This window comes from Zingiber officinale, chromosome 1A (genome assembly GCF_018446385.1).
Source record: "Zingiber officinale cultivar Zhangliang chromosome 1A, Zo_v1.1, whole genome shotgun sequence".
Classification (NCBI taxonomy): Eukaryota; Viridiplantae; Streptophyta; class Magnoliopsida; order Zingiberales; family Zingiberaceae; genus Zingiber; species Zingiber officinale.
In genome coordinates, this window is record NC_055987.1 from 114793046 (window position 1) to 114803941 (window position 10896).

The 10896-nt window shown below is 38.8% G+C and overlaps 1 long non-coding RNA gene across 1 annotated transcript; it reads right to left on the minus strand.

The window, feature by feature from the left end:
- Positions 1–5263: 5263 nt before the first annotated feature.
- Positions 5264–7519, minus strand: LOC122028893. The gene is made up of 4 exons (XR_006124991.1): positions 7222–7519; positions 6216–6398; positions 5953–6131; positions 5264–5333 (listed from the first exon to the last, which is right to left on the minus strand). It is a non-coding gene; the product is annotated as an uncharacterized LOC122028893 (long non-coding RNA).
- Positions 7520–10896: the final 3377 nt, after the last annotated feature.

Genomic DNA, 10896 nt, shown 5'->3' on the forward strand with positions numbered 1-10896 from the left:
TAGATCAAATAGACAGATATACAAACTAGACAAGTAGATTAAACAAATAGACAAATCAAATCAAACAAATCAAAATAATAATAAAAAAATGCCGTATAAAAAGGGTAGTCTAATGCATGAAATTTCTATCAATGTGTCTCAAGAAAAAAATTGGACTACATTGGATCTATAATATGCAATGTTATCCTACATTCCAAAAAGTTATTTTTCAACTCAAACTTGTGACTACAATAGAAGCAATAAGATGTAATTATGAAACATCCTGCACAATGACTTTTGTGTAATGATACGGGGTGTTAAATGTGGATCCTGGAATAATGTGGAAGTCAAGGTCAAGATTATATGACAGTTAAAGTCAAGGAAAGGTGGCAACCCGCATGTCACTCCCTTGCTCCTTACACAACGTTGAGACCCTCAATCTAAGGACAACTCGAGAGACCTGGTGAGTCGTTCATGCATCAGAACAATTAGCATCTAATCAAACATTCTTGAGACGCTCAAGTTTAATAAAATACCGATGGGATGTAGGGTCGTCCAGGTCTCAAGGATCCAACTTTTCACTCTCAGATTCAAATTTACAACTTAATATACAGCTAGTCAAGCATATGGGCTCTCACTTGACATTCCCTCGTCCTCCTACATACGGATGGCCGAGTATAACGTTGACCAAAATGCCATGGCTTAGTATCCTAATCTCTATAAAGCAAGCACACAAAGGCAAAACTCAGAAGAAACCCAACCGAATTTATGGAGCTCAGGATATCAGTTCAGAGATAGGCCTCCAGATACCAGGACGACTGGTTAAAATCACTAGTTGGGCCTTTAGGGAGTTGGTTCCCCATTCTTCAGAAGCAAGTAACTCGCATATGGCTAGTCGGTCGTAGAACTACCCAGACCTAGGGGACTTGACTCTCTATCTGTAATCAGATCTCCAATGCCGCACGATATATGGTAGGGCAGTCTTAATGGCTTAATGTTCTTACAGAACTCAGTGTCTCCTTTATATATCGCTAGCTATCACTACAATATGTGGCAGAACGGCTAAATATCAAGCCGAGATATACTCAAGGGTAACATTGTTAGAAAATCGCAACCGTTTATCAGAAAATAAAAACCATCTATTAGAGAATATTCTTCTATAATAACATGAGGATTCAATAAAACCTTTCTTGAGGGTGGCTTTATTACACCTTCCATCAGTCGACATATTATGACAGGATAGTCCTCCAACCGCCTCATTAATAGTGTCAGTTACAGAAAGGGTGCACACGGGTAACGAAAGATTCCTCGGACGGTGACTACACACCTCCCAAGCTATACATATTTCCTTATTTAATAACTTCTGACACTCGATGTTCTCTGTTATTTCATAATTGTGGAAGTTATAGAGGTGATATATAAATGGGGGTCCTCTCCGATGGTAAGGTATGCTTTGTCACATATTTTATTATCGCAAGCTCTCATTGTTCAACTAGTATTTTTCTTCCCGCTTGGGCAGTTATTGACTTAAGCATCAGAGGGCTTTTGTTAGGGACCTTTTCCCTGGTTTTTGGTACTGACGTTTTGTTTATTCGTTTGGGTGTGTGCAAAGCAAATTTGTGCACCAGCTCACAACCCTTCCTTAAATCTGAGAGTGTTCGCCGAGTCAACGTCATAGCCACCTACCTAGTGCGCTATCTCTAGCTTTCAAACAGGATTATATTTGGCGTCATCTGTGGGAACCTTCACCTGAATCTGAAACTCAAAGATGGAAGAAGTTGGACGACTCACCACAGTTACTTTAACGCAAAAAGCATTAGAAATGTTTATTAATGCTTGGGCATAGAAGCTGGTGCAGCAACAACAACAAATAGCAACGATGACACTTTGTCGCATGACCCTGCCATGTCAACAATAGGCCCTCACACTGAGTGAGGAGCCTGAGCGGGGAATCCAGTGGGGCACCACCTAATTCCTCCGGCTGTTGGCTTGGTACCGCCTTATGTTCCACTAGTCCATCTGTCACCCGTGCCACCCTTCTCGATCATACGCCATTGACCATTATTTTGCACGTCGATCGAGGACATAGACCGGGTGGAACAAAGCATAGTCTTCTAGAAATGCACCTGTATAAGACGTGCACAAAGGAAAGGTCCCTATGGCTTGCAGTTCTCCTAAGTGGATTAGCACACCATTCTCCTAGAGGATATTAGATGACAAATTGGAGAAGCATTACCACCCCTAGCAATAGGGGAATATGCAGGGGTAACCAACTTCGAAGACCACCTCTTAAAATTCAAAAACACCTATCTCCTTCACTAATATACGGAAGGTGTAAAGTACTTAGTGTTTCTCACCACACTCTCTGGCTCCTAAAGTGCTGCAGAAGAGTACACTGATGGACGAGAAAGGAGTGTGTGTTGTTTCAGAGGAACGAGAAACCGGAGCGGAAGATTGCTCGAGGAGCAAAAGATGTAGCTGTCCAAGGGACGAAAAGCTATGGAAGAGTATGCTGGCGGACGATAAGGAAGTAAGCAATGATTCCGAGGGACAAGAAGCCGGAGCGGAAGTTTGCTCGTGAATGTCGGAAGTTGGGTTCGGGTGAGTCATATTCCGAATGGCCAAAATCACCCAAGCGAGCAGAGCCGAAGCGGAAGACTCAGATAGAAGCAAGCAAAACCGAAGAAGGAAGCCAGGACCAAAAGTCAGCAAAAGGCTGACTTCTAATGCCCGGGGCGCCCAAACCAGTCCGGGGCGCCAGGACCGGTCTGAGCGCTAGGACCAGTCCGGGACGCCGATATCGGTCCAGGGCGCCTGAAGCAAATCGAGATGCCCAAACCAGTCCGGGGTGCCTGAAACCTGAAACTTAGCCAAATTCGACATTCCACGTACAATTGTGTCGAGTATAAAATATTATTCCATTCCAGGCGCCTCGAGTAGGGATATATAAGCAGCTCTGCTCTCAGAAGCTAAATATGACAAGAAACTGTGAAACAACACTTGTACACTTTTAGTTTTCTATTTAGCTCTCTGATTCTATACTATCATTGCTGTTGATCCTGTCTAAGATGCTGTACAAAATGGAAAGGTGGGGAGAGAACTCATTGCCGATGAGGAATAATACCTGCAGAACACCTGATCCAAGAAAACCAAAGCGGATCTGGAAGAATGAAGCCACAGAACGCCCTCCTGGCACAGAAATCCGAGGATCAAAGGAAGAATCCGATGAGAAATATCTAGATCTGGAGCTCCGAAGACTTCCTGCACACAAGAGACCAGCCAACACTATCGTCAGTGACCTAAGACCGGGGTGGGAATCCCTGGCTAGGCCCTCCGACACTTAAGTCAGTGATCTCTCTTAGTGTGGAAGAAAGAAGAAGAAGATGAAGAAGAAGAAGAAGAACAATAATGGAAAATTAGGGTTTGCCACACGAGTGATGAGTATCAATACTAGCCTTTACTTGCCTTGCCAAAGGAAAGGATTCCTCTTTTTATACCACTTCACATAATCTTCGTAGTCATGAAGTGGACCCCGATTTGTTAGAGTTTGTTATGAGATGACGTGAACTGTGTACTTGTGGAAAATAGCTTTTAAGGAATCTTTTTTGTATCTCAGATATATCTTCTTTGTTATCTAGTACTTGCAGAAGAGCCTAGAAGTATTCTTCCCGCCAAATTAGTCAACCTGTTATACAATCACATAAGCTATTTATGAATATTCTTAAAACATTTGCTCTCGCCCTATCTTATATCGAGTTATATTTATCGCTCATGTTTGCTTACCCTGTCTCCACTATGTTGTGGACAACCCGATATTATACTATGATTTATATTGGACAAAATTGAGCCTAAGTTATGTCCGGGCTGGTTATGACTATTGTTCAACGTAGGTCCTAATCGTCTAGTAATATACTGTGAATTCCGTAAAGCCTGGTATCTTTTCAGACCCAGGCGATTATATACACCCAACTAATACTAGTCTATGTTCAGATGTACTAACCTAAATAGTTCTTAATCTCGATCGATATTGGCCTACCTTCCTTAAGGTATATCTCGATCGATATTGGCCTATCTTTCTTAAGGTATATCTGAGTCGATATCGACTTACCTTTCCTAAAGTATATCTCGATCGATATTGGCCTACCTTTCCTAAGGTATATCCCGATCGACATTGGTCTACCTTTCTTAAGGTATATCCTGACTAGTTTGGACTATCTTTTCTTAAGGTATTATCCCAGACGGTAGTACTCTATCCCTCTCAAGGTATATACCGACCGATATTACTCTATCTTTCTCAAGGCACATCCCGACCGATATTACTCTATCTTTCTCAAAGCACATCCCGACAGATATTATCCTACTTTCTTAACTCTGCCATTTCCTTTCTCCTTCCCACTGGGGACCCACTAAACCTAGCTCATATCACTAGCACTACAAGAAAACAAGGCTTCAGAGACGAAAAATTCTATCTTTGAAAGTCATTTTTCCGTCTCTAAAGAATGTTTGAGACGAAATATTCCGTCTCAAAAATCATTAGTGAAAGCCCCGTAGCTAATTTTGAGACGAAAATATTCCGTCTCTAATTTCAAAAACAGATTGAAAAAATGTTTATGAATCTGTTTTTAATTTGATCAAATGAAATTAATTTTAAATATAAATTTTGTTTCTAATTTTGTTTTAAATTCGTCATTAATCTTGTTTTAAATTCGTCATTAATCTGTCTCAAATTTCATAACAAATATAATTTTAATATATTAATAAATCCATTTGTAATTCTATTTATAAATTTATATATAAATTAATTTTTAAATTTATCACTAAATTTATATTATATTATATTTTTATATTTCTCATCTACGTAATACTTTACCAAAAATAATCACACATTTCAAACCGATTAAAAATATTTAAAACAATCAACTTCCATACAATTAACATTGAAATAAATATAATTAATTTCTAATCCAAAAATATCATACAATTAACATTCAAAAATATCATACAATATAATTCCTATTTCCATTAACCACACACGCCACACTAGTGATAGTTTGGTGCATCGAGGGTTTCAAAAGTGGTTGCACCCTTTCAATACAACTTCTAACTGAATTTCCCACACTCGCCATATCGTACACTTGGATAGCTATGGACATGTTAGTATTCACACTCATGTTTGCCATGAATTAGTCAAGTACTATCCTTCGAAGCTAGTTTCGGGTAATAATTATCCCGAAAACTTCAAGTGAGTCCCTTCTAGATGTTCTATTTGGATTGCTCTCTTCTAGATTTTCAGGTGACTCCCCACCTTTCCCACCTTCTTAAGGAGCATGCATATTGCTTAATTGAATGAGTTCCTGCAAAATTTACTAGACTATTAACAATCATCCTCATCAGGAAAATGGAAGGGTGAAGCATGCAAAACTTAAAAGAATGTATCAAAATCAGATAAACATAGTTTAAAAAAAGGTTCTGTGGAAACTTCCCATCTAAATATACAATAAAAAAATAGTAAATCTTTATTGTTCTCTAATCTGACTCCATGGGTGAATGAATGGTACTAGATAGAATTAATCATTTTTTATGTTTGACTTTACTGAACGTGCACATCTAACTTGGCAACTCTACTGCAATAAAAAATTATGATTAATTGTAATCAAACTATATTTAGTCAAGCACCTCATAGAAAATATCTAAGCACAACTTGACATGATGAGATCAGTCAAATGAAATATGCTCATTAATAAATGACAAGGAAAATGAAAATTAATGCAAATTTGTCATTATTTCTAACCAAGAACATCTACTTTATTCATGAAATAAATTGATCATTGTTATGCAAGACAGTCACAAAAGATTTAACATCTGATCTGGTTGCCAAATGTCAACCATTATGATGCCAGCATGTACGTACCAGTTGTCAAACACAACTAAAATTTGCTATGATTACCTGTGCAAAAACATATAACATATTACCTGATCACCGACCTTTTTCTCTCATAATAAAAAAGAATAGGGTGACATCTCTTATCCTCGTTCATCAAGCTTGAGTTCTGCAAATGGTCAACAAATGCTGCTCTGCCTTGGATTCAGGCATATGCTAGAGAATCAACCTTCTCACTGTTGAACTTCTCCAATTTATTCCCATTGAATGCCTGTATAAGTAAATAACTTTCAAATGCCTATATTGCCAAATGCAACATGCTTGGTAACATAGATTGCCAGAGTAGAATGACCACCTTTTTTCTGGTCCTTCCCAATTGGTGCAATCTTAGTAGAAGTTGATAAAATTAGGGAAAGTACAGATGCTAATCCAACCACATGGTTATTTCCAACAGGACTCATTGCACCCCCACGAGGAGACTTACTAAAAATTTGTAGTGGACTGCTATTATTTGAACTACTGAATTGTGTCCATGGACCTGTCATACAAGAGGCATCCAGTTCAAACTGTAGTACCAATTAAATATGCAATATTGTTAGCTGTATAAGTAAAACACAGAGATAACAACTGATAAAAAGGAACATAGACCCATATTTGTCTCTACCTGGAGGCAAATTAATAATAGGTGAACGAAACTTCTGATTCATCTTTTTTCAAAATCATGAGTTACATGTTGCATTAAATAGTATGGAGAAATGAAATACTATCACTTAACTGAACAAGAGCTCACCATTACATTTTACTAAAGTAACATGACATGAAAAATAGGAGATTATCAAATAGTATAAATATAAGGAATCAAAATCATCGTTTGAGAATTAAACTGACATTCTCTACTTTAGAGTTTGCACTACAAAGTTCAGAAGCTTTAATTATTCTCAGAAAATGACATATTTTTTTCTGAGCTCTTAAAATGATAATGAAGATGATGTCATCCAATTGTTTAAAAATAGAAATATTTTCAACATGCTGAGATATAACAAGGGATCGAAGTGATTATCATGTTCACACAGGCAAAGGATAATAGTGATTTTCCAAAACCGTTTCCTTTCAGAATACCATACCCATGTAATTAAATTGGCTAATGGAAAGAGCAGAAGATAAAATTAGTGGGAAAAGCAGTTTCATCTAGACAAGGTCATCAATGAAACCGAGAGAACCTAAATATTAACAATATACGGTGGAAATTCCCATTCAACAATAACAATAAAACATTGCAATAATACTATCATACTGAAAAAAAATAATTTTATTGATAAAACAGTAAATATTTATAAAAAACAGGGCATATCTCTTCATACGGGCAGCCAAAGAATCACATAGTGCCAGACGCGACCAAAGCGGCGATGGCCGCGACAGTGGCCAAGACGGCTGAGGTTATGGTGGCTGCGTCAACAGCAACGTGACAACCACCGCGTGATTAGGTCCCAGCGAACGATGTCGTGTGCAATAGCCACCGCGCGATTAGGACGCAACTGGTGTCGTGTGTTGCAAGATGGAGAAGAAGGATGGTGGAGAAGATTAGGATTACTTGAGCTTTGGTGGATTGTCGTGCCTTGTAGAAAGATACCAAAGAACCCAAAAGTCTTGGAGTCGGCGTGTCTTGAGTGAAGATACACAGTTCTAGGGTTTTAAATAATGAATTAAAATAAAATATATTTATAATTATTTAATAAATTTTTATCTAAATTCCATATATCACAAACGGATTATTTATTGTTTATAAATTTTTTAAACAGATTTAGGGACAAATAAAATTTAGTATCAAATTTCGTTACTCTTCCATATTTATTTTTGTTTATAAAAATTTATTTATAAATTCTGTTTTTAATTCATCTTAAATTCCATCTCAAAATTTTTTATATATATTATATTTTATTTAAGTGAAACGGATTAGTAATTCCGTATCAAATCTGTTTCTAAATTATTAAAATTTGAAACAGATTTTAATTCCGTTTTAAAAATCAGTCTCTGAAACCCTGTTTTCTTGTAGTGTAGTCTTCCCTTCAAGTCTAGTCGAAGGAGGTGTAGCCGACTGACTAGACCCAAGCCTAATTTTGTCTCTTTGCTCATCTTTAGTCATGTCCTTGCCATGGCCATTGCAGTAGTCTTGTGACTTTCTCTATAGTAATCCCCGTGACTCATAGTACAGCAATCCCGTGAACCCAGGTATAGTGATGTCGTGAGTCCTTTAGCCCCTTTAAATAGGGTTGTGATCCTCCCTTCCTTCTTCACTTTCCTCAGTTCTTTTCCATTTTCCTTACTGAGAGTATGACTTTAGGCCTCCCTCTCTGGGAGCAATTTATGTTGGGGAAGATAGGATTTGTAATGAAGCTGCTCAAACTCTAGATTTAGCTAACTCTCAGGCACGAGAGTTAGAGGTATTTCTGTCGATCACCAGTTCCAAACAAGGTCAGGGACAATCTTAAGGAGCAAAGTTTGTCCGACTCAAGAGCGTAAGACCCTAGAGTGGAACGGCTTAATGGCTCGATGTGTTATTAGTGATCAATTAATGTCACCATCGCAGCCCAGGTTGCTTCGGTCTCAGGCTAAGGTGGATGTTCTGGAAGCAGAGTTCCAAAGTCTCAGGTAGGGGGCGAACCCTTCAGCCACATGTTTGAGAGGGTATGAACGAGTTTGTGCCCTCTTGTTCATGATACCACTCTACTTCATGGTTTCCTTCGTCCGGGCAAAATATTACCACTTCTTCAACCCGGGCAAGCTTCCTTCGTGCCAAGCAAAATATTTCCACTTCTCCCACCCATGCGAGTTTGAGAGCTCATGTTTGTAACTTTTATTGACCTTCTAAGGTTTAATGTTTTGAGAGGAAAATGTAACACTATATGACTAATTGCGTCTTTCATATGAAATCGAATGGTTTCTTGTATAAGACTGGATGATTTTCTTGGGGTTTTCTAGTTAACAAGAGTAAATGGGATTCCTTATCTGTTCAAAACATCCCACTATGACACTTACTCGATCTATAATGCTTGGTCAATATTTCCCTTTCTTGGACAAGCCAGGAGGCTTCTAATCTAAATTATATCACTACTAAGCTCCTTTTTAAGTTTAATCTGTAGAAATGGTGTCAGACTTTATTTTATTATTTCTTCTCCCATCTCTCTTTATTGCACACAGTAAACTACGCCTCTTTTTCCAGAATTTCCTTGATTATGATTGGCCTTTCAACGATAAGAGCAATTTTTAGGCGTACAACGAGGCGGCACCAACCCCTCTATGATTCGATTTGTCGCATCCATCATAAATGCCCATTTATGGTCACATGATGCATGTCTTTTCTCATCTTCTTTGTAACACTAGCATCTGCACACTTCTATAATCAACGGTGTTCATTGAAAAAAGGCATTATGATCTAACGGTGACCCTATGTTTTATCAACCCTAAACCCTTCATCTTCTTGTCGACCTTGTCCCTCCTTTCCTGCCTTAGCGTTTCTTCTTTCCAGCAATCTTTGATCAACCCTCGCGCTCACCGTTTCCCAGTGATCTTCTTTACTGATTCTAAGTAAGTAACTTGTTGTGCTGTTAACCCTTACTTCTGTCTATGGTTGAAGAAACGATTGCTTCCTGGTATACTCAAATTTCATCTTCTTTCAACAAGGATGCTCAGCTAGCTATTCGTAGGCAATATGAAATTCCTAGGGCATATAACATCATAATTCCTAAGCTAGATGAGCATCCTCACCATCCTCCTGTTAACTGTGTAACTTTCTTTAAGGATTAGTTGATAGGGGGTTTAAGGTTTCCTGTTCCTCCCTTTCTAATCGATGTAAGCCGATACTTTGACATTCCTCTTCAACAATTTGTGCCCAATGCCTTTCGTTATTTGTGTGGTATATACATGTTGTTTCGTACACTTGATATTCCTCCTACTCCTCAAAATGTTTTTATGTTTTCCTATCCAAAGGTAGCGGAGCTAGGTGTTTTCCTTTTCCAATCTAGGACTTAGATGACCCTTTTTGATGATATGCCTTCCTCTCTCAAAGCCTGGAAATCTCGCTTCTTTTTTGTAAATTTTCTGGGACCTATTCCTTGGTCTCATGCTTGGAAATCTTCTTTACCCCCTTTGCCTGATATTAAGGAGCTTCACCTTCATCCTTCTTTTCCCCTTTACTGTGAAAAGTTGATATGTTGTCGTCTTTCTATCACTAAATGGCTGTGGAGCGATCTTTTGTATCAGTTTGGTTTAAGCCCGGTCAAATATAAGATAGACGGCTCCTTAGGTAAAGTTCTGTTTCTTCTCGTATCAATTTTTACTAAGTAAAACATTTTCTTCCCTTTGTGTAGTGGCTGGTTTTTATGCTGCTTTAATTGATGAAGAGCTACGTCTGGAAGAGGCTGAGTTGCGTGCTAAAGAGCAAGAACGTCTTGCCGCACTCAATCATCCCTCCTCAACTGAGGTCTCAATTCCTCTGGCAGAAGCCTCCAGCTCTTAGGTGGTTCTTGAGGTGCCTGAGAGCCTTCCTGCGAAAACTCCTGCTGTCCCTTTTCCAGCTGTTTCTTCACCAGTGGTTGTTACTTCTTCAGCAACCACTTCCCTTCCTGTTATCAAGCTTACATCCCCTCTATAGGCTCAGAAAAATCTCTGGCTGAAGTTGCTCCCAGCAAACGCCTAGGACACAAACTTACCAGAGCTCCTCCACCCAAAAGGAGACTCATTCTTTCTGCTGAAGAATTACTTTCGAAATGTTTTGCTTCTGCTGACCTTCCTCCTGTTGAGCCTACTTTGGCTGACCTCTATCCTTCTCTTGTTTTCTCTTCCTCGCCTTCTTCCAGTACTACTGCTCCTAGTGGCACTTCTTTTACTTTTCCCCTATCTCTTCCAGAGTTTGGGTCTTTACCTTCTTCCTTTTCTTCTTATTTAATTTTTGCTCCCCCTTCTATCTCAACCTCTTCCTTCTCCACAGGTTGTTCTACCGTTCCTGTCCTCCCTGTTTTGCTGGGAGGTCCTTTTGC